The 25,643-nt window shown below is 38.4% G+C and overlaps 1 protein-coding gene across 3 annotated transcripts in view; it reads left to right on the plus strand.

Annotated features, from left to right (window-relative positions):
* Positions 1–25,643, plus strand: part of RBM47 (RNA binding motif protein 47) — a 161,785-nt gene that overhangs the window by 114,087 nt on the left and 22,055 nt on the right. For all 3 annotated transcript variants that reach the window (XM_070397711.1, XM_070397709.1, XM_070397710.1), the window contains exon 3: positions 12,915–13,039. The gene's annotated coding sequence lies outside the window, so the exon portion shown is untranslated. The remainder of the gene's footprint in view (positions 1–12,914; positions 13,040–25,643) is intronic.

Here is a 25,643-nt window from a genome sequence, read left to right on the forward strand (position 1 = left end):
GATTTCTTCTCCACCAGAGTGATCTTAAGAAAAAGAAAATCACATCACGTCACTTCGCTGCTCAGAATCTTCCGATAGCTCAATAGAACCCAGAGTCCTTTTGTATAAGGCCCTCATCTGACCCTCTCCTGCTGCCCTGCCCCTTTCCTGCTTTTCTTCAGATACCCCAAGCTACCCCCTGGCGTAGTCTCTCCTTCCCTCTTCTGGAATCCTTTTGCTCTGGGTCTCCAAACATCAGGTCCCTACTCAAGGAAGGACTTCCCTGACCACCCCAACCAAAACAGCCCCCATCCCCCCTCCTAACCCTGCTTTATTCTTCCTCATAGCATTTATCACTCTGCTTCCCCAAAACATATATATTTGCTTTTTTAGTATGTTTCCCCAACATGATGGGAAGGACCTCCTTGTCTCTCTTGGTCAGCACCATCTCCAGGGTCTAGAACAAAGCAACTCATAGTAGGGGATCAGTAACCATCTGTTGAATGATTGAATAACTCATATAACCAATTCAAAATCGGGTGTCTTGCAAAGTTACTATTTGCTCATAGTAAATTAGGTTCATTGTGCCTAAGCGATTTGCTCCAGTACTATTTTATGTTGTCCTTTTTTTGGAACGCACACTCCTTGCTAATTTTAGCACCCTATTTAAACTGACCAGCCTCCCATGTTTTTAAGTGATGACTTAACCTGTGCTCACAGATCCACAGGAGCCAGTTTTAATCCATTAGATTTTTTTGCATGGTTTCTACTATTTCCATATTTCTTTTTTTAACCTTCATTGTTGAAAGTATTACATATGTCCCCTTCTCCCTCCCATTGACCCCTTCTAGGCCTCCCCCCACCCCTGTTGCCTCCAGCACAGGCCTTCACCATCCATATTATTTTTTAAATTTCTTTAGAATATCTACTTTTATGTTCTCAAAAAGTAAGAGCTTATTTTAGAAAGTAGTAAAATAATATGTTGAACAGATAATTCAAAAAAGTTTTCTTAGTCTTTTAAAGATAACATAACTTACGCAATACCTTGCCAGCTATTCAAGCCTCTGACAAGATTCCATTTCCTGGTTGATTAAGATATCATACTTATAAAAATATATTACAGTTAAGATTAATACCAATATTGATAATACCTAATTCTTAAAATAAAGAAATGCTTCAGGAAAAAGTGTCATTGTTGTTTTTAATTACAAAGTGAACAGAACAGAAAATTGCATATTTTAAAGTTGTGGGCCTGTGACTGCCCATGGTGGTACCTAAAACTACTGTAAATCAATTGCAGTTCCAGGCTTTTTTTTCCGTAAGCTTTCCACACGGTCACTTGACAATGCTCTCTACCCGACTCCATAGCTCTTCATATCCACACAGCACACAGTGCTTCGTTTTGTCTAGTATTTTATATGTTCTCACTGACATTTAATTGTCTCTCCAAGAACATTATTAGCTCCTCGTTAATAGAGATCACATCAGGTCTAGGTCCTGGACTGCATTTCCCACACACCCTCCCCACACGCACCCAGAGCTTGAATCTACCTTGGAGTTATTATTGAAAGTACTCAGTGAACACCCACTGGAACGGAAAAGCACTCTACTTGGTAAATCTAGAATGCTAGGGGATTTCTGTGGCCATTTTGTAGAAATTAGTAAAACACCATTTAATTATTAATAATATTTGGCTAAAGCACACACTTCCTGAGCTCTTGTTAACCTCACTGCCCATTCTAAGGAGGGAACATCTGCTGCTATATTATGACTTAATGTAGCTGGCTTTTCTCTAGTGGAACATGGGTTTGAACTTGTACACATCATATATGACTTTTAATAGGTGTCTCCTCTCTCAACCTACATTCAATATTTATTCTTCCTCTTTTAAAAAGAAAGTCTGTGAAACTACCACAGGATATATAAAGACTGGTAATTGCATAGCTTATCAGACACTACAGTTTGCTATGTTAGAGGGGCAGAAGGAATCACTATAAAACCTAACAGCCTTCTGAGAATCAATGATGAATGCTGCCTAGAATGGAGGAAGAGTTTGGGGGTGGGCAGGGGAGGGGGATACAAAGAGAATTGTCTTTAGATTTAAACTAGATTTTGTGGCTTTTAAAGTTATGGTTTCATTCCCCAAGCATTAAAGTTTTTCCTATCTGGCTCCAAAGATACCATCCCAAGCTTTTCCATAAGTACAGAAATGCCTGTCACTAGTAGGGTCAGAGAAGTAAGGTGAAGGGTGGGTAGGTAAATAGAGAGATGGGTGTGGGGAAGAAAGAAAGAGGAGAAGGAGGAAAGAAGGAAGACATGGCACATACACATTCCTGCTCTCTTTCCCTGCTGCCTTTTCTCCTTCGCTCTTTTTTTTTTTTTTTTTTTTTTTAATATATTTTATTGATTTTTTTACAGAGAGGAAGGGAGAGGGATAGAGAGCTAGAAACATCGATGAGAGAGAAACATCGATCACCTGCCTCCTGCACATCTCCCACTGGGGATGTGCCCGCAACCCAGGCACACGCCCTTGACCGGAATCGAACCCGGGACCCCTCAGTCCGCAGGCCGATGCTCCATCCACTGAGCCAAACCGGTTTCGGCTCTCCTTCACTCTTTCACAGCCCAGCATACTACATATTTTACGGATTTATCCATTCAGTGCCCTCTCCCCCACGGGTTTGTAGGGCTCACCAGGGCAGGGATTTTTATCTGTTCTGCTCACTGCTGTCGTCCCCGTACCTAGAACAGTGCCTGGCATTTAAAAGGCACTTGATAATATTGACTGAGTGAATGAAATACACAATGTTAGTTACTATTATAATTTTACTCTTTAAAACAATTGTACCGATTGAGAAGATACAATTTTAAGTTTTAAAACGAAAGCTTTCAAATCTTTTCCTAATGTCCAGATCAGATAAACTCTTCATCCCAGATGTGGCAATTACTTAATTCTTCCTGCTGATACCATTGATGGGGTATTTAACAAATTAATAGACCACGGTGGTTTTAACCATACAGGTTTATGAAATGATACACCGGTTTATAAAAACAGAGAAAGGCTTTTGGTGGAAAGCAGTGATGGAAGTGGGCAGGTAAAGGGATGTAAACAATGCATACAGCCGCATTGACTACCTTGGCATTATTGGTGTTTTTATGAGTTTATTTATTTTCTGACTCCCAGCTGGAATAAAACTCCAGAGAGCAGGCATTTTTTATTATTACTATTAATAAATGTTGCCATTCTGAGCGCCTAAAATAGAAAATGGCACAGGGTAGAAATTTAATAATTGTCCTAGAATATTGAATGCTGTGAACGAGATTAAATCCAAACATAAGAAAACAGTGCCTGTCGCTGAGACCAAGTCCTTGTTATAATTTTGCCATTCTCCTGGTGGGTTCTGTGTGTCATACACATTCTTTAAGACTCTCAAATGGATAGCATGCCCTCATCTCTTTGAGCTTACTTTCCTGGTGTGGTTGGTTAGTTTCATGGTCAACCATTATTGCGGACACCATCAGTGCAGTTACATGGTTTTAGTGCCAATCTTGGACATCTTTTCAGATGGAGACTGGTACTTCAGTGTGTGTGTATGTGTGTGTGTGTGTGTGTGTGTGTGTGCATACAGAATCTTCCTCTTATGCTGTAGTCATACATTAATACAATAAACAATTTCAGCAAAGGTTTTCAAATTTTAAATAGTGTAAAATCTACTTCTGAAAAAGTATATACTGTTATATAGAAAACAAACACACATTCACTTGATCTTTACATCAACTCTATCTTAGCCTCTAGGTATTTTAAAACACTAAAAAATATATATAATGCTACTCTTAGTAGGATGTAAAGGTGACCTTACTAATTATTACTTCTGTTTAAAATAGACCACAGTACAGTTTCCTGCTTTCCTATTATGTGTTCACCAGGGCTGCACTTCCTCCTCTCCCAGAAGGTTCTGAGTATTGTTGTTGTTGTTTTCAAATCTACCATAGAGCTTATCTGGTCTTAAGCTTCTATTTTCCACCTGTATTTTTTCTTTTTCCTACAGCCCCAGACCTCAGATTGGCCTGCTGTCACTCCACTCTAAAAAAAAAGGTGGCTTGTTAAGACAAAAGGTCACTCCTCTAGGGATGGCTTAAGCTGTTGTAAGTCAGATCTCTCAGAAGACATGTCCACTATGATGCCGTGGATGTAGTTTTATGCATTTGCCTCCATTGAGGACTATGTAGTAGGAGTCAATGCCAGTGGCAGTGGAAGGAGAGTGACCTTTACTTTTTATGTGTACTTTCCTATATTGTTTGAATTCTTTAGAACTAGTTTCTTACAAAGACCATATCTTTCATCAGAACCTAGCAATTCCGTTTTAAACAATATTTAACACATTTATAGTCTTAGACTTGTTCTGGATTTTGACCCTGTACTAACCCTCTGGCATTTTCTAGTTACTATCGATAGCTTTAGATTATATTATTTGGAAGTAATAAAACTGTCTCTTTAAAAAAATAGAGGCTGCCAAAACCGGTTTGGCTCAGTGGATAGAGCGTCGGCCTGCAGACTGAAGGGTCCCAGGTTCGATTCCGGTCAAGGGCATGTACCTGGGTTGCGGGCACATCCCCGGTAGGAGATGTGCAGGAGGCAGCTGATTGATGTTTCTCTCTCATCGATGTTTCTAACTCTCTATCTCTCTCCCTTCCTCTCTGTAAAAAAATCAATAAAAAAAAAACATATTTATTAAAAAAATAGAGGTAGGTAAATAAATTTAAAACTTTCTTGTTCACTCTGGCCTTTCTACTTCCCCTCCAGGCTACTTCAAATTGCTGTGGTTTATAGAATTTAGTAAGGCTAACAATTACAGAATAACCACGAAGGGAAAACTGTGAGACCACCGCTTTGAAATCTTTGTTTTAGGAAGAGTTACAGATGGGATTCTCTCTTTACATGCCACGGAGCTCATTTTATTCCTGGTTCAGAAGGTCTGTACTCCCAGACGTCACATGGTGTTCAGGAGCCGTCCTGAGTCCCCCTGTCCCTCCGATCTCCCCGTTGCCTGGACCCACAGATTCAGCCTCTAAATGAGGTTCCATCTCCTAACTGCCTGAAAAGGGGTGTATTTACTCTGCAAGTCCTTCTGATCGGTTGTCACATACAGACTGTTTTTGTTATCAGTGAACCCTGTCTTAACCACTCCCTTCTTTTTCTTCTTTTTCTCTACTTTTTTTTTTTTCACCAGTAAATCCATTTCCAGCTTGAAATTGATAAAACAAAATGAGAGTTTGTTTATGCCATATTTTTGCCTGTATCCTTTTTCCTTCCAGGCTTATCATAAACGGGATTGTTGGTAATCATTACGAGGAAAGATAAAGGGGTCCTCAATCCAGATCAGTTACCCTAGAAATAATAAGAAAAGAAAAGCAACCTTTGCTAAAACTATAACATTTCTAAGAAGCCATAGTAACATTTTTTGAGAACTTTCTATATGCCAAGAAATTTTCTGAGTGCTTCACGTGAATTCTTTCATTCAATCCCCACAACAACCCCGGAGAAGTAGGAATTACTGTTTTTCTTGTCTGTGCCAAGCGGTACAGGTTGTAGGCACCCATCTTATTCTAGGAAGGTGGATTTTAAACATCATTTGTCTCCTTTTAGTCAGTATTTGTGTTTGAATAAAATATTTCAGTTAAATTTCCTTCTCTGTCTTCTGGGGTCTTTTCTTACAGTAGCATTTCCATGAAGTTTTCTGGCTGCTGTTGAGCATTTTGTATCTGGCAGTTTTAACACCTCCCTTCTTTCCGTACCACCCACTCCAAGCTCATTCCAGGTGCCCTTAGCAAATGACTCCCAAGGTATTTAAGTGGCCAAAGCTCACTGACCAATGAGGAACCGTGTGCCGTATTAGCAGAGTCACGCAGTTCCTGGGATCAGGAGCGAAGGTTGCTTAAGCAAAGCTTTTGTTACTATTAGCCTGCTGCATCCAGATTTCAGGACTGGAAAGGTAGGGGGACGCCTTATTTGCTTAAATTGTATGAGAGGACGAGATGGTTGTGTTTGGTTAAAGTAATTCAGATCAGGTCGAACAAACAAATGATCCGTTTTGTTTGTTTTTAATTGAAGGCCAAAAAAAAAAAAAAGTGAAGTTTCTGAGAATGTCAAATACTGTACCATTTACCTTCTAGCAGCAAAATCAAAATTCTTAAGTTATGAACTAAAAAAAAACAAAAACAGTTCATCCAACAGCTAAATACACTAAAAGCTAGGTCTTTGCAAAGTCATTATTTCATAAATTGCAGGAATTTATCAATAAAGCTCACAATTGTTTTCTATAATCTTTTCAGAGTCTGTCTCTGTAGAAGAAATCTGTGATTTTAAGATGTGAGATAATGAAAATAAAACAAGTTAATGGAATTAGCATTATGAAAATTACTGCATAAAGGTTACCACCAGAATGTTTTCTCTGAGAAAAGTTATGGTGTAAGAAGATGCTTGTATCAATCACTTTTTCAAACCAATAGTAAAGTTTATGAAATGGAATTAGTTACGTGTAGATTATATGCTTTAAAGACTACAAATAAATTTCACTTTCATTATAAAGAGTAGGTTAGTTATATTTTATATGCTATTTGAGATTTGTTCTAATATTGACTTGAAGAAACAAGGAAAATAGAATCAGATTGCTATCGGAAAATAGAGCAATTTTAATAGCATTGGAAGCTAATCCTCCAAAGAAAAACCTTCCTCATTATGAACAAAATGAAAAATCAGTGTTGCAACAAAATGTATACATAAGAAATGTATGTTGTTATTATTGTCAAAAGCCTACATCTAATGTTTACTATTAGAAGGTAAATTTGAGTTAAAAAAAAAAGTATAACTGGTTTCCCATTATTGCTTTATCCCAAAGATGGCTTAATATGGGTTGTATTTTATAACAGAAATTAACTAATACATTTGTTTAAAGATATAAGAGATGGTACCATTTGGTAAAATTTTAAAAAGTATTTAGTTAAAATGCTATTTTTGTTTAATTTATAGAGAGAATTTTTTAACGCATATGTCACTAAGTATAAATGCCCGGTAATTTAAATTATCTCAGATTCCCCCTTTTCTCATTATTTTTACATACTCGTTTAAAGATTTTTGCACCCAGAAACTTTTTACTTTTATTAGATTTGTTCAAAATGCCACTTCATGGCAAGTCACTCTCAAGATCTTCCTTGTAGTCTTGCTCTGGCTGACTCCTTGTGGGAGGTGGATGGGATTGACCAATAATCACAGAGTTAACAATTCACAGCAGAGAATCCTTGCTAGCCATCTTCTCCAGCACAAGTAAATGCTGTTTCTCAATTCCAAGCCGAGGGTCAAAGGTTTTAGACTAACTTCACAGACCAGAGGTCAGGCATGAATTGCTGCAATTTGTAGTTCAATTCTGCCGATATGACAGAATTTCACAGCTATGATGATTGCTTTTTTTCCACTTCTGCACACAGGCCAGGCCAGGCAGTTAACAGTGTAATTTGTACAAGTTGGCCCTTGGCACCCAAGTTTAATGAGTAACTAGCTGGTGCCTTAGGTTTCACTGGTACAAGGTGCATATTATAAAAAGGGTCAAATGTTAATGCACAAAGACTGAGGGGGGTGGGGAGCGATAGCTCAATAACCACCACCTATGAATCATATGTAAAGGATTTGTAACCTGTATTTATTTTTAAAATTCTGTTTCTGTAGTGTGCATGTTAGTATGTTCCTTTCCTTGCAACTAAAAGAGGTGGGTAATTTTTTTTAAATGTAGCAAGAAAGAATAGTCTGATTAGAAGTTATTGACTGAGCAGTAGAAAGTGAAATTGCGGGCTCTGTTTACTCCTTTTGTGGGTCTCTGTGATTTCTCAAAAGCTTTCCAAAATGGGACAGGTTTTGCAAGAAGCTGGGGAACAACTTGGATAACCAGGGATTTCTGAATCTATGATATTTATGAGTCTCCGACCTTCTCCACTCTTCAACCAAAAAGTTGAACTCCCATATTTCTAACCCAAGTTGAGAAGATCTTTTACTGCTTAAAGTTGAATTCTGGGACTCTTGAAAAAAATTCTTGAGTCATAAATAACTCTAAAGCTGCAATATAAATTCATAAAAACTCACCATTTTTGTTACATCACAACTTCTATTCTTCCAGACACGGGTGCAGAAGCAAATGGATTCTTCCATAGAGCAGAATAGCTAACAGCACAGAGTCTGGCCTCAGAACTCCTGGGTTTGAATCCCAGCTTCATCACTTACAATTAAGGGGCCTTAGCCAATGAGCAGCCTCCAGAATGAAAGCAACCCTAGAATTTGCTTCATTGGGCTGTGGAAGTGATTTGATAAGACAATGTACGAGAAAAGCTTAGCACAGTGCCTGGTGCATAATAAGCACTCACTGAATGTCAGCTGCTATTAACACTATTAATATCATTAAAGTACGTAGCTTGTGAAGAAGCCTAACCTACCACATACATCAGCCCAACTTGGTTTAGAGTTGGTCTTTGTTCTGTTCATTTCATGGGGGACACTAAATATGGCATATTGGGTAAGTTTTAGGATGCATTCCTTTTGAATATCATGGGGAAGTGTACTTTAAAACTCCTGTTGCAAGTCTAGCACTCTTTTAAATGCTTCTTTTCCCCACTGACTGATTTGCTATTGCACGCAAAAGCTGTAAAAGGAGAGACATCCAAACCATCTGGTTTCCTTGCTGAGTTGTTTTCATTCTGCCCTTCAGTGAGAAACATTTGAATTTTAAAAAATTCATGAGTGATACCACACCAGTGGGCTAATTTTATCCCTAATGATGTGTATTATACTTACTAGGATTCATGCTTTCTAGAAATGCCAGAAATGAAAATCTTAAAAAGTAATTTTTTTCATTCCATTTCTTCATTTTATTCCTTAACACTTAGAAGTAGCATTTGAATAAAAACATCATTTTTACTACCAATGACAATATAAAAGTTATGTGCTGAGTATTAAAATAGTATAACATCGCACATTAATTTAAAAATTAAGCACCTACTGGGTGTTAGGAAGGGCTGTGGGACACAGGGTTTATAGTAGTGAGTCAGAACTAGATTTTGCCCTAGTAAAGTTTACAATTGACTGGAGGGGGACCACTATTATACCAATTGTTGTAAGGTTAAACCATGTAAAATTGCCAATAGGTTAGCATTTCTTTCCTCCAAAATGGCAATTTCATGTGATTCAACCTAGTGTTATGAGGAGTGCTATGAGGGATTACATGACTTTACAGGAACGTGTCTCAGGGACTCCAGGGATGACTTCTGAGGTTTAAGGATGAGTGTGAGCTGGGTAGGGGGGCGGGGGGGGGCATAGGTATGGGGACTAGCAAGGGTTTGAAGAGTTGGGAACAGCATGTGCAAGATGAGGTTGACAAAAGAAGCCAAAGTCTTCCTTATAGGACTTACTAAGAATATTGGACTCAATCCTACCTCAGTTGGAATATTGTTTAGAGGTTTGAGCAGGAAAGTGATGTGATCAAATTGTGTGTTTTTAAAAAGTCACCTTGCCTGCCATGAGAGCTGCATTGATTGCAGTGGGCAAGAGCGGATGGGACGAAGTCAGCTGGGAGGCTACTGCTGGCATCCAGGCAGAAACTGGTGGTTGGCAGTTTACAAGAAGCTCTCAAATATAGTATCATATTTTACCCTTATAACAGTTCTAACACGAGGTGTTGATATCAGCTTCAGTCACATGGCATGCGCAGGGTCAGATGGTGCTTGTGGCAGTGACCCTTGAACTCTGTGGTATGACCCTTGCCCCATGGTCTCCTGGGAGCTTTAGGCCCATGTACCAGTATCTCTGAGTGTGCACAATTGTTTTCTCATAAGAAATGATTTGCTTATAAGAAACAGAATTCTCATCCCTTAAGGGGTGGAGCGGGGAGATGAAAGGTTACTCTTAGCCTAGTTTTATGACTGAGAGTTGAGAAGCAAGCAGAAAGTAACATGGAACTTGATATTAAATTAGAGCATCTTTTTGGGGGAAAAAATACATTTATTAATTTTATGTATTTATTTGTACACTGCCTCATTCCAAAAATGGATTTGAAACAGCTTTCAAAACTACATATGGTATGACAAGAAGAGAAGGTAAAAAATCAGGGTAGGCATATTAAGATGATGCCACAGGTGTCTTAAGTCCAACAAACATTTGCATAATCAACTTTAAGATTCACATGCCCCTCTCCCCCAATAAAAATAAACCAAGTGTCGTGCTCAGAGTAGCTTTTCCTTCTACTGGAATCTAGAAAATTTTCCCCATTGGGTCTTCATAAAGACTCTGCCGTGTAGTGAGCAACACCCAGACCTGTTTCACAGAATGAGCAAGTGAATGAATTAACCCAATTCATGTCCGGAGACCATTTTCTATTAGTATGCTGAGTTATGCAACCTTTGGTAAAAGTTTCCTCCACAATAGAGCATCGGCCTGCAGACTGAAGGGTCCCAGGTTCGATTCCGGTCAAGGGCATGTACCTGGGTTGTGGGCACATCCCCAGTAGGAAATGTGCAGGAGGCAGCTGATCGATGTTTCTCTCTCATCGATGTTTCTAACTCTCTATCTCTCTCCCTTCCTCTCTGTAAAAAATCAATAAAATATATTTAAAAAAAAAAAGTTTCCTCCACAATAAAGTAAAAAATTTGGACTAGAGCTAGACTTCTCAAAGTGGGTGCCTTGGGGTACCTAATAATGTGACAGGAAGAATGTGAAGCCATAGGACAAAATGGCATATGGGTTTTACTTGAAGATTTTTATGGCAAAACAACATTAAAATTTTTATGAAATACATTTGGAGTTGTCTGGAAACATACAGTTGAACCTACGTGTTTCATTTTGGGTAAAATTCCTGTTTCTTGAATAGACATTAGAGGCACATCAATAACCCCCTTTCCTTTATGAAGATATAATACAAAACTATGTAAAACCTATAGTCTTGTTTATATATTAGCAATTTTCTTTCAATTCGTGGAGTGTACATGTCCATTACCACAACACTTTCTTTTAAAGGAGGACATTTTGCCATTATGCAAAGAGAGACAACTCACAATTCTGCACAAATAATATGTTCCAGGAAGGGTGCTTTATAAATATTTTCTCTGTTCTCCATACAGTTCTGCAAGGAACTATCTCCATGTTATGGATGCAGAAAGTGAGGCTCAGAAAAGTTAAATAAATGTGTCTGAAGTAACTTAGCTAGTAGATGAATAGTGCAGGCGTCTAAGTTTTATTCTGTTGCCTCAGCAGGGTAGGATTAATTTCAGGAGCAGCTTGTAATTCGCACGTTTATTTTGACTTATCAAACACTGTGATGTTGATCATTAGGTGTTTGTTATCCAGGATACAGACGGGGGTGTAGGTTATATACTCCAGCAGTAGCTTAACAGCTGTTACTCTATGATTTATTTGAGGGTGTGGTAGTTTCCCCCCCAGTAAATCATTGATAATAAGGATTAAAATCAGCTCCTTGTTTTGTTTTATTGCATGTGTTCCCATCAAGGCATGAATCCCACTGAATGCTTTGCCAGTCATTGCAATATAAAGATAGTCGGGGCAGAATCATTTTGGAGCTGCGAATGTCTTCAGGGGCCATTTAATCGGCAGGTTCAAACTGTGGTCTCTGTGCTCCCAAGGGCCCTGTGGGTCCCCTCATGGCTGCCGCGGATGATGGAGCAGAATCGGTGATGAGCTGGAGGGGCCTGCCACATCACCCCGCCTCCACTTCAGCCAACCCCTGCTTTTTCCATTTTGTTCCTGCATCTAGGCACATGTGTGATGGAAGAAAGGGTGCTATCTCTAAAGAAATAAAACAAAACAAAAGTTAAAAACAAGTTTGAAAACGACTGGTCATCCAACTTCTTATTTTCTTTAAGGGAACAAACTTTGGCTCAAATAGGTGAAATGATTTACCTAAGAACACAGAAAAAGTCATGGCAGAGCTAAAATTAAAACTATCAAACCATCATGTTCTACATTGATATACAATTATATTTATATGCAATTATATTGGTCAATAAAGTTGGGAAAATAAAAAAAAGCATAAAAAAACTAGTCCTCTAGTTCCCGGTCTGGTGCTGCAGCCGCCGTGCCATATTGAATCTTATGCAGCTCAAGGAGGGCTCTCCGTTGTTGGGAGGGAACATTCTTAACGTTGGGCTGATTGTGTATCCAGATGTAAAATAAAGGTAAAAGTTTTGTGCTTAGGGTATATTTTAATGTCTCACCCGAAATAACCTTCTCTTGAACTTAAGTCTCCTAAATTTGAATATTTTCTGTATCATGACTTTAAAGTCTTTTATCTTAGGATCCCAAATCCTGTGGGATTCTCCATGTAAAGAAATTGTCAGCAGCGTCTCAACTACACATTTAGGGCAGAAAACCAAGTCACTTTCACAGCAACTCTCATCAGTTGGCAGTGATGGTGGTTGTTGTTTCAGTGGTTCTGAGATCCTCCCTGGATTCACAGGATAGAGTGTGATGATCTATCAGTGATGAGTAGCAGAGCCCCCCAAATGAGGAGTGGCAGCCCATGAGCTAGATTTATCAGCCCTGTAAAGTGAACCACCTCACTTATTAAGGGTCTATAAGCATACAATATAGACTATATCTATATTCCTTCCTAAACATATATTGTTCATCTTGAAGTCATGAGTGCTCTAAAGAAGGGAAAGGGGAAAATACAAGAAATGGAAGAAATTGGTCATCTTCTTATTATGGTCCCGTTCAAGGACAGGAAGAAGGAAAGGGGTTGCATTTCTTGGTTTGTAGCTAACATGATAGAGAAATGGTAGTCCATTTTCCTTTGAAAGAAAATGGCCCCAAATTTGTAATGCATGTATGAAAATTATATTGAAATAGAAAACATTTCTAGCATTTTTTTTTTTACCCATAGGATTTGCTTCAAAGGGCACTCCAAAAATTGAACTGAGAAATCCCAAGCAAGCTGCCTGAATTTCCCTGTAAATTCTTGGTCTACATCCTGTAAAGGACCAGACAAGTCAAATTGGTGGTTTTTTGGTGAGTACACCTGCTGGTATCCTTTTCTTCTAAAGGAAAACCATACTTTTTCATTCCTATCAATGAGGTATCTGCTGCTTAGACAATGTGCACCTGGTGTGTCGTTTTGTGGCAACACGAGTGCCTATACACAGTAAGTTATTTTGAACCCACAATATAAATCCCTATTTCTCTGTTTAGTTTACATCTTGGTGGCCCAGGAGGAAAAAACTACTGCTGCTGTATGCATGTGTGAGCATCTTAGGAGAGATGAGGAACAATTATGTATTGCTTATAATTTGTCTTTTACACCCACAAATAGAGATCAAGGGTATGTCAATCAGCATTGTCTTCAAAAGGGTTGGACACAAGGAAGGGTTTTGGTACAAGCTACAGAAGATGATTGTATTTTCTTGAACAATTCTCACGCCTTTTCTCATTTGTTACTTCACCTGTCGGATGATGTCAAAGTAACTATCAGAACTGCTAACTCATGGCAATCCAATTACAACATATGGAAATACACTTCCACAACTATATAATTCACTACAGATAGGAGGCATTATTATTCTGTGGGTGATAATTTTATGTACGCTATGGCAGGGATGGGAAGCAAAAGAAAGTGGTAACTGGTATCATCTTCACCTGGAGCCTTGCACGGCCAGCCCTCCCCAGTCACAGCCACAGCCCTCACATAGATCTGGAAGGTAGAGGCCATAGATCCTTGTATGTCAGGGAGGAGTCCTGGTGACACTTATGTGCCCAACAACTCCTCACGCCCCCAACGCAACCCAAAGTCCCTTCTCAAATCCTCTAGGCTGGGATCTGGACTGAATTCAGGGACTTGGAGAGCCAAATTTTTTTTAATTATAATTTTTTTTTTATAAAAGCACATTTATTAAAGGAAACCTGGAAAATAAAGAAAAAATATAAAATTACTTAAAATCCCACATTCCAAAGAAACCACAATTAACATTATGGTAAATTTATTCCTTTTTTGTTTTTTGTTTTTTAACTATTTCATATATATTCTAAAATATGATTTTACAAGGTAAACATAGTTGAGAACATGAAATTAATATTCTAGTCTACAACTATGCCATAATTTATTTAGCCATTTTCATACATTATGTTGCTATATCACATATAAATATATACTATTACATTTATTACATTATGTTACAAATACCACTGTAGTGAACCAATTTGACTATGCATTTTACTTGTGTCTCTGATGATTTTCTTGGGGTAAATTTCCCTAAATGGAATTTTAAAAGGCTAATGAGAATGAACACTGTAAAGCTCTTGATATGTTCAAACTGTCCTCCAGAGATGAGCAGCCCATTACCTATTACACTTGTCCTCCCACTACATATGACTGTTCATTCCACTGCACGCATGTAATGATTGAGATCTATCATTTTAAGGTTTAAAATCATAAATATTTCTACAGAAGTTCAGGAAACAAAAGCCTGTTCCCTCCCCTGGCACACCTCAGCCTTAACCAATATCAGGACTCTAAAGTAGAAGACAGTGTCATTTGATTGACATTGTACGTCAGCATCAATCTCTCAGATCTGTTTATAGGGAAAAGCATATGCGAGGCTTGCATTTATTCAGTGGGTATTATCACCACTTTTGTTCATTTCTATACTATGTGCTTCAGGGGAACAAAAGAACATCTTTTCATTGTCTACGAGAAGCTTAATTCAGTTGGGAGTCCAAACAGCCAACTTAAAAATACTTACCCTTGGGTAGGTCACTTACATTCTCAAGGCCTGTTTCTTCTTTTAAATGAGAGACTCAATTTGTCTCTATCTAAAGAGTATCTGAAGGGGTTATTAGTAAACAGATGTGCGTACAATTACGGCCATTCATTATCTAGATGTCTAAACTTAACTGTGAACACCATAATGTGTTTTGTCACTTCTCGGGCAATGGACGCACATCAGTTTAGGAGAGAGTTTCCCTAGGAAAATTTTTCAGTATGGCCTCTAAGGTTTCCTCTAGCTCTAACATCTGTAATTCATAAATAACAGATAAACTACCAAAGGATGAGAATGGGCATATGCCCATTCCAAAGCAAAGGAATGGCCAGTGGGCTTCACAGAAAGGCTTGTAGAATCATGACCAGAATTTTAAAGGTGATAAAGTCTACGGTTCTGTCTAATCTTCATCCTCATCCTGGTACCTATTGCCTCCCCACCCCCACCCTAACACACATTCACTAAAAGTCTACATTTGAAACACACCACACATGTTTAAAGGGTAAATAAGCTTGTGAGCCCTGGCCAAATAGTTCAGTTGGTTACAATGTCGTTCCAATATGCCAAGGTGGCAGGTTTGATCCCTGGTCAGGGCACATATAAGAATCAACCAATGAATGCATAGATAAGTGGGACAACAAATCAATATCTCTCTCTCACCTCCCCCCTCTTCTCTCTCAGAAAAAAATAATAATAATTGCATGAATATTTAGCTATTCTTCACCACCTTCACCTGCCAGAAATGTTAAAATTGTGTGACTACACTACTGAGCTATACTGAGCAATTTCAGGGAGACTAGGCCAAACTTTGTGAGAAATTCTGCCACCTGCCAACTAATCTTTCTCTCTGAGGTAGATTGTCCCTTGCATATTAGCATAGAGTACATACTTCATAAATATATTTTGGATTCCTCTCTACTCAGATTTTTTTTGCCACTTTGTAATACCAGTTTGGCTTTGTGCTTTAAAAAATATGTATTTACATATGTTTGGACAACTTCCAAAACCTAAAAGCATGAAGGAATTGTAGTAGTTCCCCAACTGGCTGTAATCTCAATCTTCGAACAACACAGACACTTTTTGACTATATTTCACACAGTTAAAAAGTCTCATTTGCTAATATATTGGCCATTTGTCTTGCTTTGCAATTTGAATTGCAAACATGAAGAAAAAGCTGTATAACCTATAACATCATTTTTCTAATTGATTTTCCCATCTTGTAAAAATCTGCATATTTTTTATTTAATACTAGAAGCTTGATGCGCGATATTTGTGCAAGAGTAGGCCTTCCTTCCCCCGGTTGCCAGTATCGGCTTCCCTCTGGCACCCAGGACCCGGGCTTCCCTCGCAGCCCTGGCTTCGTCCTGAAGGTCGTCCAGTCTAATTAGCATATTATGCTTTTATTATTATAGATAATCTTTGCTGGTTTTCCATGACTCTCTTTTTATTGTGGTAAAATATGTATATTAACCATTTTAACCATTTTTAGATGTACAGTTCTGAGGCATTAAATACATTCACATTGTTGTGTAAATACCACCATCCATCTCCAGAACTTTTTCATCTTCCCAAATGGAAACTTTTCATCCTCCCAATGGCAACCACCTTTCTACTCCTTGTCTCTATGACTGACTATTCTAGGTTTCTCATTTAAGTAGAATTATGCATTTGTCCTTTGGGGGTCTGCCTTATTTCACTTAGCATAATGTTTTCATGGTTCATCCATGTTGTAGCATGTGTCAGAATTTTCTTCTCTTTTAAGGCAGAATAACATTTAATTGTTTATATACCACATTTTGTTTATCCATTAATGCATTTTTTAAAATATATTTTTATTTATTTCAGAAAGGAAGGGGAGGGAGAGACAGACACATCAATGATGAGAAAGAATCATTGATTGGCTGCCTCCTGCACACTTCACACTGGGGATTGAGCCTGCAACCTAGTCATATGCCCTTGACTGGAATTGAACCCAGGACTCTTGAGTCCATAGGCCAGTGCTCTACCCACTGAGCAAAATGGATAGGGCCATTAATGCACTGATAGACATTTGAGTTACTTCCACCTTTTGGCTATGTAGTCAATAATGCTTTTATCATGGGTGTACAAATATCTGTTTGAATCCCTACTTTCAGTTCTTCTGGGTATATACCTTGTGGTGGCATTGGTGGATCATATGATAATTCTATGTTTAAATTCTTAAGGAAGCACTGTACTGTTTTCCATAGCAGCTGCACCATTTTACATTCCCACAAGTAATGCACAGTTGTTCCAATTTCTCCATACCCTTGCCAGCGCTTGTTATTTTGGGGATTTTTGTTTGTTGTTTTTTAAATAGTAGCCATCTTAATGGGTGTGAAGTGGTATGTCATTGTGGTTTGATTTGTGTTTCCCAAATGATTAGTGATGTTGAGCATATTTTCATTTGCCAGTTGGCTTTTTGTGTATCATCTTTGGAGAAATGCCTATTCAGCCCTTTGCCCATTTTTAAATTGGCTGATTTGTTTTGTTATTGTTGCATTGTAGGAGGTCCTGATATATTCTGAATATTAATTCCTTAGTAAGGGTTGCCTTTTCACTCTGCTGATAGTGTCCTTTGATTCACAAAAGTTTTTTGTTTGATGTAGTCCAGTTTATCTATTTTTTTTTTCTTTTGTTGCCTGTGCTTTGGGTGTCATATCCAAGAAATCAAAGCCAAATTCAATATCATGAAGCTTTTCCTCTATATTTTCTTCTAAGAATTCTATAATTTTAGCTCTTTCATTTAAGTCTGTGAGTCAATTTTTGCATATGGTGATGGTAAGGGCTAGGATTATTATTTTTTTTAAATATATTTTATTGATTTTTTACAGAGAGGAAGGGAGAGAGATAGAGAGTTAGAAACATCGATGAGAGAGAAACATCGATCAGCTGCCTCCTGCACATCTCCTACTGGGGATGTGCCCGCAACCCTGGTACATGCCCTTGACCGGAATCGAACCTGGGACCTTTCAGTCCACAGGCCAACGCTCTGTCCACTGAGCCAAACCGGTTTCGGCTAGCATTATTTTTAAAGAAGTACTTTTCAATCCCACTAAGTCTCAGTGAAGATGTGTGTCAGCCAGTTAAGCACATGGCACATGTTGACATCTAATGTTCATTATTTTTCTATGTAGTGTTGGCTTTGGTGGTTTCCCAACAAACAGGTGAGACAAAGCTGAAGCAGTCGGGGAGCCAAGAGCTGTCTCAGCTCTTGTAACTAGGATACAGCAGGGAGGCAGTGGCTGGGATCAGGACGCATTTTGATGTAAACATGCTTAATGAAATCCCCAGCAAAGGAACAGCAGAGGTCGATGGCGTTTTAGACTTTCTAAGAAAAAAGTCTGTGTGTGATATGTATGCATATCTGTGTGGCAGCAGAGGGAAAGAGAGAGGACACACCACACGGGATATGGCTGTGAATTAGGAGCTACAGTCAATATATTTATTTATTTATTGCATGAAAATAAATTCCGTTCTGTTTCAGGGAAACAGATCTAGATTAGCCACAGTAACGTTTCCAAACAGTTTTTCTAAAACAGCTATCCCAGTTCTCTTTTATTGTGGACAATGTCACGTGGGTAGCCCACCTAGCCTTCACTTGCAGAATCGAAGTGAGCAGGAACTGCCGGGCTGTGTAAACTGCCTCTCCTAGTATTGCCAGTTCCAAGGTCTGCGCCTGACCGGCTACTCTCTGATGGGTTTGGAGATAACAGCCCAAAGGATATAACTCAGAGCTGCAGGATTCTTCACGGGAATTAGATTCTCAACATGTGAACATGGTATTCACAGTTGGGCGTCCCAACCCCAAATAAATTAGAGTTAAATCAACTCAGGCTCTGGCTTCAGGACCTACGAGAACACTCTGTGACCCAGTCCGTCCCCGCTTGGTTTCATGAGGACAGGCTTAGGAGGGATAAACTCTGCTTGCTGCTGTAGGTCCTCATTTTCTCTTCACCATAAAAGGGGATTTGGAGAAAGAGGAAATAACTAAGCCAATTAAATTTTCTGATGCAGGTGGGATAAGATAAACCGTGCTTTCTAAAAAAAAACATTTTGCAAGACTGGCGTGGTATATTGTATTTCCCTTGAAGCATTAAAGTCATTTCACACTTTATTAACTCAAAGAATATCCAATATGTCTCTGTGAGACTGGGAATAAATGACTAGCTCAAATCAGGGACATTTTTACTGGTATGTTAGTTTTTCAACTGAAATATTAGCTCAAATGCACACAATGAAAGGACAGAGTACATAAGGCGTGAACAATCGTACTCCAACCCTAGTCCCAGAGTTAATATACCTGGAAGCTCATAAGCTTTCTGGCGCTTGAACATTTCATTCTAAATGCTCTGGGTCCGGCAGGACTCCGGATATCCATTTTCTGTTCCTTTCCATTCTAAAAAGTTTAGTCTACATTTCATGAGCTTCTTCCATTAATCTAGTTGTGCTTTCTATGTAACTTTTATGTAAATTTTCAACTAACTTTAACTGTCTAATTAATTTATAGAGGCTGGGAAAACTGGTTCTCCTTCCTCCTCCCCCCGCCTTCTTCTCCTTTTTAAAATAAATAGAACACCTCTAAATAAAACAACTTTGTCTTTCCCAAATATCTGCAAATTCTGCCTCAACAAAAATTACGAATTTAGCATTGAAGTAATTTGTAGTTGACAAACTCTTTTCCTCATTCCTAGTTTTAAACTATATTACTACTACATTTTGTTCAAATGGTGAATGCCTGTTAAAAACTGCAGTGTGTGTTTTATTTAAACAATGATTAAAGCAAACGGCTAATCAGACAGTAGCATTGCTCTATTCCTATGCATTACTCTGGGTACTTATTAACCAAGGTCATTACACTAAAAAAAAAACAAAAAACACAAAAAACCAGGGATACTAACTGAGAATTTAAGATGAGAAAGAGAAAGAAAAAAAATAAATAAGGTGGAGGAGACGAATGAGGAGGAAGGATGACAAGCAGTAAAGCTTTCTGCCCACTGAAAGGCGTGCGTCTTCCCCATCTTTTCCACTCTGCACTCGAGGTTGCTTTCCTGGGTGGCACACTCCCATAGAAAGTGGAACGACAGATAAATGAGTGACTTTATCGCACCGAGAACCTTGGATTTCATAGGTAGACATTTGTGAACTTCGCTATTACATTGTTAGTATCAGATTGATTTGTGATCTCCTTTCCAACTCATCGGGACCCACCACTGCTGGTAGAGAACTAACTGCCCAGGAGGAGAGAAATACCAGGGAGAAAGGATCCCTCCCAATACCAGTGAGTGTGCACAGCTCCAGCACCATAGTACCCAGCTTCCAGAAATGCCTGCGTGCAAGATGGCGTTTGGAAGATGCCTTTGGTCAGTGTGCCTCTTTCCTTGTGGCATGAAGTCACTACCAAACCCCGAGACAGTGTAGCGGAAGCTAAGCATATGGATGAAGGCAAAAGAGTCATGGCGTTCTACAGCTGCCTGACCGGGGCCTGCTTTGCCAAGGAGGCTCTAAGGAGGTCCACATTTGCATTCAATGTAGTCCCTCAGTGGTTGGTGTGGCTTTCCTCTGACACTGCTGGGTCTGAGCTCTGTGTTAGGAATGCCAGCTCCGTTACCGAGCTGGCCTATCCATTCTCTAATGGGCCCCTTTTGGTCATACAGACACACTGCTGGACAAGACTTAGAATGACTATTTGTACACAGTTCTGGATGCAGGTAAACCACACAAGTTAAATATAAACAGATACATGAAAAAAATTTTCAAAGCAATTTACTGGTAGTTAAAATGATGATAAAATTATTTTTATAATTGGGTCCTACCATGTTTTTTTTTTATAAAAGACAATGCTCATTCATTGGTTCTTTCATTCATTCATTCCATTATTAACACATTCTTTCCTTCAGTGCTAGCCACAGGGGATACCAAAATAAGGGTCCCTGCCTTTAAAAAGCTTCGATCATAGCTAATACGATAAACCATAGTGCTTTCATTTTCTGATACAGATTAAACAATGTAGAAGTGGAAATAGCCTCAAATATCTAAAATCACTTCATAATGGAAGGTGAATTTTACTTTTTTGTTAATAAGGTACCTCTGACCCCACTTCTAATAGAGTCCTTTTCAGAAAAGACTGAAAAACAAAGGACGCTGATAAAACGTGCCAACATATTCACAAATACCCGTCACGGGTTTCTTCTCAGACCAATGAATTCATAGTCTTCCATTCTTTTCCATGTTTTTATATTAAGGAATTAAGTTATTGGGTATTAGGTTTAACCTTAGCCATCCTTTTGCTAGAAGGACCTACCTGTTTGTTTCTCATTATATGTATATCTAAAAAAACATTTTTTAAAGTCCAAATAGCACCAGGGAACAAAGCTGGAAAGCTAAGAAACGGGAAAACAATGCTTAAACATTTAATGAATAATAAGCAAATGTACTTCCTGGATTCGTTTCAAGTTGCATTTTAATGCATATTGTCTTTGTCTTCCACTGGAGAGTAAGTTTCCTTTTACATTTTTTTCTCATAAAGAGCCTATTATAGTCATATTGTCATGAAATATTGGGCTATTTGAAAATATTTTTAACTTCAAAAATACCCCACATTCAACTTAAACATTCATAGAAGAAAGTAACCTATGAGTTATTCAATATTGAGAGTATTCCTGACCAAATGCTCTTTCACTCTAACTATTGCCCTGAGGTGTACTCGTCAATGAAATACAAGGACATCACATTAAATAGGATCTGTTTTTTCTATGGTAGCAGATATTGTTGTATAGTCACAACTGAATTGACTAATATTAACCAACTCAAATCTGAAGGTCACACCTAAAACTGAAGCCAATATTTGATTATGTCATTCTATTTCAGAGCCTTTGTTTGAGGACAGGCAATTTGTCATTTTTCTTACAAAGAGACCTGTGATATTCTTGTATACTACTATTTGACACCACCAGAAGGTAATAAAAGAACATATCCTGTAGAGTATGTACTTATGTATAACATGGCATAGTAATAATAGACATACTAATACTATAGTACTACTTGCAAACTACCAATACAGTTTGCAATTGGGAAAAAGAGCATTTACACATCATAGAAACTGAAAGCTTATCTTGAGGAAAGCTCACTTTCCAAGTCCGTTTTGGCATAAACTCAAGAAATCAGACAAATGAAAAATACCCTTTACATACAAAATTTTAGAATTTTTCAAAAGCTATTTATAGGCAGATCTCTACTGTATATGGACTGTCAGAGTTTTGTTTTGTTTTGAATATAAGCAGACTCTACTGTCAAATATAAGTTAAACTAAAGACTATCACCCCAAAGATGAAGCTTTTTTATTAAATTATAATCCCAACTTTACTATTATCTAGTTGTTTTTTCGGCTAAGCACATGATCACCTTTGTTCTCAGTTTCTCCATCAAAAAAATAGGACTGATACTTTTGCATAGTATTGTGGGTATATATAGAGGCAAAGTATATACTGGAAAGAGATAGATAGATAGATAGATAGATAGATAGATAGATAGATAGATAACTTGAATCATTCTAAATGACATGGAGAATTTCCTATGTAAAGAAATCCCTTTGCAAATTAAAAAGTATTTTTTATAACAAAAAGAATCATACATGAAACTGCCAGTTCATATATTCAAATGCTGGCACATAAAATTTTTCTGAGAATATTATGCCCAGGTTTCTTTCTTAAACCTCCATTGGTAATTTTAATATCTTATAGTTGATAAACAGTATTTAGGACCTACTATATTCAATGGGTAGGAAATAAACATCAGTGTGGGTATAACAAGTAGAATTTTTGTAATACAGAATTGGACAAATATCAAAAGGACATGGTATTTACTTTTCGTATAAGCATTGATTAAAGAATGCTTCATTATTATCACGCATTGCACATGTGCAGTATCTTAAAGCAATAGAAGGTGCCAGCTATATAAGTTCCCTTCCAGTTCATCCACAACTTTTTGGAAGTAAATTCTGTAACTATTGAAATTATATTGTCAGGCAGAAAATTTGTGGTTCTAAGCTGTGACTATATACTAGTAGTTCTCTACAAAGAGAAAATCCTTGAAAAACATCTACTATTTTGACCAACTGAGATGATGGTGGTGGTGATGATGATAAAGAGATTTGAGCATTTGCTGTAGCCAAGTACTTTTCTAAGTGTATTATATATATGATCCCATTTAATCCTCACATGGTGAAGTATATTATCACCATTTTATAGATGGTGAAACTGAGGCTCGGGGAGATTAAGTGACTTGTGTGATGGCACTTGTTTCTCCAGCCGGGAAGCAGTATATGAAGGCAGGCGGTCTGGCTCCAGAACATGGGTGTGCAACCATCGTCCCCACTGCCTCATCATAGTCCCAAGTCTCACTGAAACATTTGAATTATGTGGATTCTAATCCTTAAACAATTCCATTTAAGAATTTAATTCAATAAATTTTTACATCTAAAAAATATAAATTGAGCATGTTAACTACGTTATAAAGGGCCAAAAATAGGTTATGGAAGAGTTTGCAGAACTCTCTGAAAGCTTAGAAGAGGGGTGGTGAGGTGCAGTGAGGCATGTGGTAGGAAGGGAAGGTTTCCCAACAACATTACTGTGGATCCGTGCTTGGATTTCCTTCAACTATAGCCACCAGTGTCCATTTCTCACTGATAGTGGATTGCCTGTCAGCACTGGCCAGCCAACCCTGCTATCGCTAAGAAAATAGCAAAGACAGAGTACCATGGTAGAAAGAGCTTAGGCTTCATCATCAGTTTCAATTCTGAGTGACCTTGGCCAAGTTATTTGATCTCTCTGAGCCTCAAGCTTCTGATCTTTAAAATGGGGCAATAATATCTAACATTCATCAAACACTTACTAATACACTAAGTTCTCATTAACATCGTCCATAGATTCTGCAATTTTAAGGAAAACGGTGTATAACAAAATCAATTTTACCATAAATTAATTGATAAAAGCAAGAATTAAGTTCCTGCCTAACTCATCAACATTATAACAAAACGACATTGAGCAAAACGATGTTATTCAAGGACCTGCGAGACTTGGTTTTTCTAAGCTCTTGGCAAATACTATCTCATTTATTTCTCACAGTGACGCCTGGAGACAGTGATTATTAGTAACCACCATTCTCATTTTGCAGATGAGGATGTTGAGGAACTAAAACTTTAAATAACTTACCAACATCATACAGCTACACAGGTGAAGAGCTGGGGCTTAAGCTGAAGAAGTCTGACCCTAGAGCAGGGGTGGGCAAACTTTTTGACTCAAGGGCCACAATGGGTTCTTAAACCGGACCGGAGGGCCGGAACAAAAGCATGGATGGAGTGTTTGTGTGAACTAATATAAATTCAAAGTAAACATCATTACATAAAAGGGTACGGTCTTTTTTTTTTTTTTTTTTAGTTTTATTCATTTCAAACGGGCTGTAGTTTGCCCACGGCTGCCCTAGAGCATGGGTCTTTTGCTGTAAAAGGCCAGACAGTAAATATTTCAGGTTTTACAGGTCTCATTGTCTCTGTTGCAACGAGACAATTTATATTTTTATTTTTATATTTTTAGATGTAAAAACTTATTGAATTAAATTCTTAAATGGAAATGTTTAAGGATTAGAATCCACATAATTCAAATGTTTAAGTGAGACTTGGGACTATGATGAGGCAGTGGGGACGATGGTTGCACACCCACGTTGCAATTCAACTCGGCTATTGTAGCAAGAAAGCAGCCACTAACATGTGTAAACAGAGGGGCATGTCCTTGTCCCAGTGAAACTTTATAAGAATAGCCAGAGGGTCAAACTTGGCCCACTGGTGGTAGTCTGCTGATCCCGCACTCTAGAGTCCACATTTTAAACTTGAACTCATAGGGATGTCATAAAAACCAGATAACTATCCTATCCTCATGGTGTTTTATACATATAGTAAGAGCTCAAAAATGCTAGCTATTTAACTCAAAGAGCTTTTAAACTGTACACTAAGGAAACTCTTCGAGAGATTATTTCTAGTCTGTCTCCTTCCCACCAAGGAGAACTGTGTTTAACTCATCTACGCTCTTAGTGCCACTCTCTTCTGAGCACATGAGTGAAATACAGTCTGGACATGCCGTGGAACAGTGACCTCCTCTGTGCTAAACGATTGCAGTCAGCAGACTGGCTCCTATGCATGCTCAATTACATGGATTTTTATTTTCGTAATTTAATTCATTCATTCATTAAGGCATCATTGCTTATGTATTATGTTTGCAATAATGTGACATGACATAATGCGGGCCTAAGTGCAGGAGGGTACAGAGAGCTCCACTCTTGCAGATTTTCCATCTGTAAACATAATAAAACTAGGCATGTACAGATGCTCAGTCCTTGTCCAACTATTACAGCTGGGTCACTCCTTGGGTTCTGTTTTGACCCATGGTCCAGTGTTGCTTCGGCACTCAAATAAAATGTTTGCTGAAAGAACAGATGGGACCTCCTGGGGTTGAATAACCTTATTTGTCTGCCCATCTTAGGTCATGGTGATCCCTCTGCACTCTCTCCCTCTCCCTCCTTCTTCATCCACTCTTGGTAGACTAGGACTGTGCAGTGGTCACCCCTGTATCCCCAAGTCCTTATCACAGCCTGCCATACAGCAACTGTTCAGTCAGTGTTTGAATGAGTGAATGAATGAACGCATACACAAATACTATTTGTCTATCCCAGTGGTCGGGAAACTGCGGCTCGCGAGCCACATGCAGCTCTTTGGCCCCTTGAGTGTGGCTCTTCCACAAAATACCATGTGCGGGCGTGCATGTACAGTGCGATTGAAACTTCGTGGC

The sequence above is a fragment of the Myotis yumanensis genome, unplaced genomic scaffold, assembly GCF_028538775.1.
Source record: "Myotis yumanensis isolate MYYU_CA2020_CCGP unplaced genomic scaffold, mMyoYum1.0.hap1 SCAF_1, whole genome shotgun sequence".
Taxonomy (NCBI): Eukaryota; Metazoa; Chordata; class Mammalia; order Chiroptera; family Vespertilionidae; genus Myotis; species Myotis yumanensis.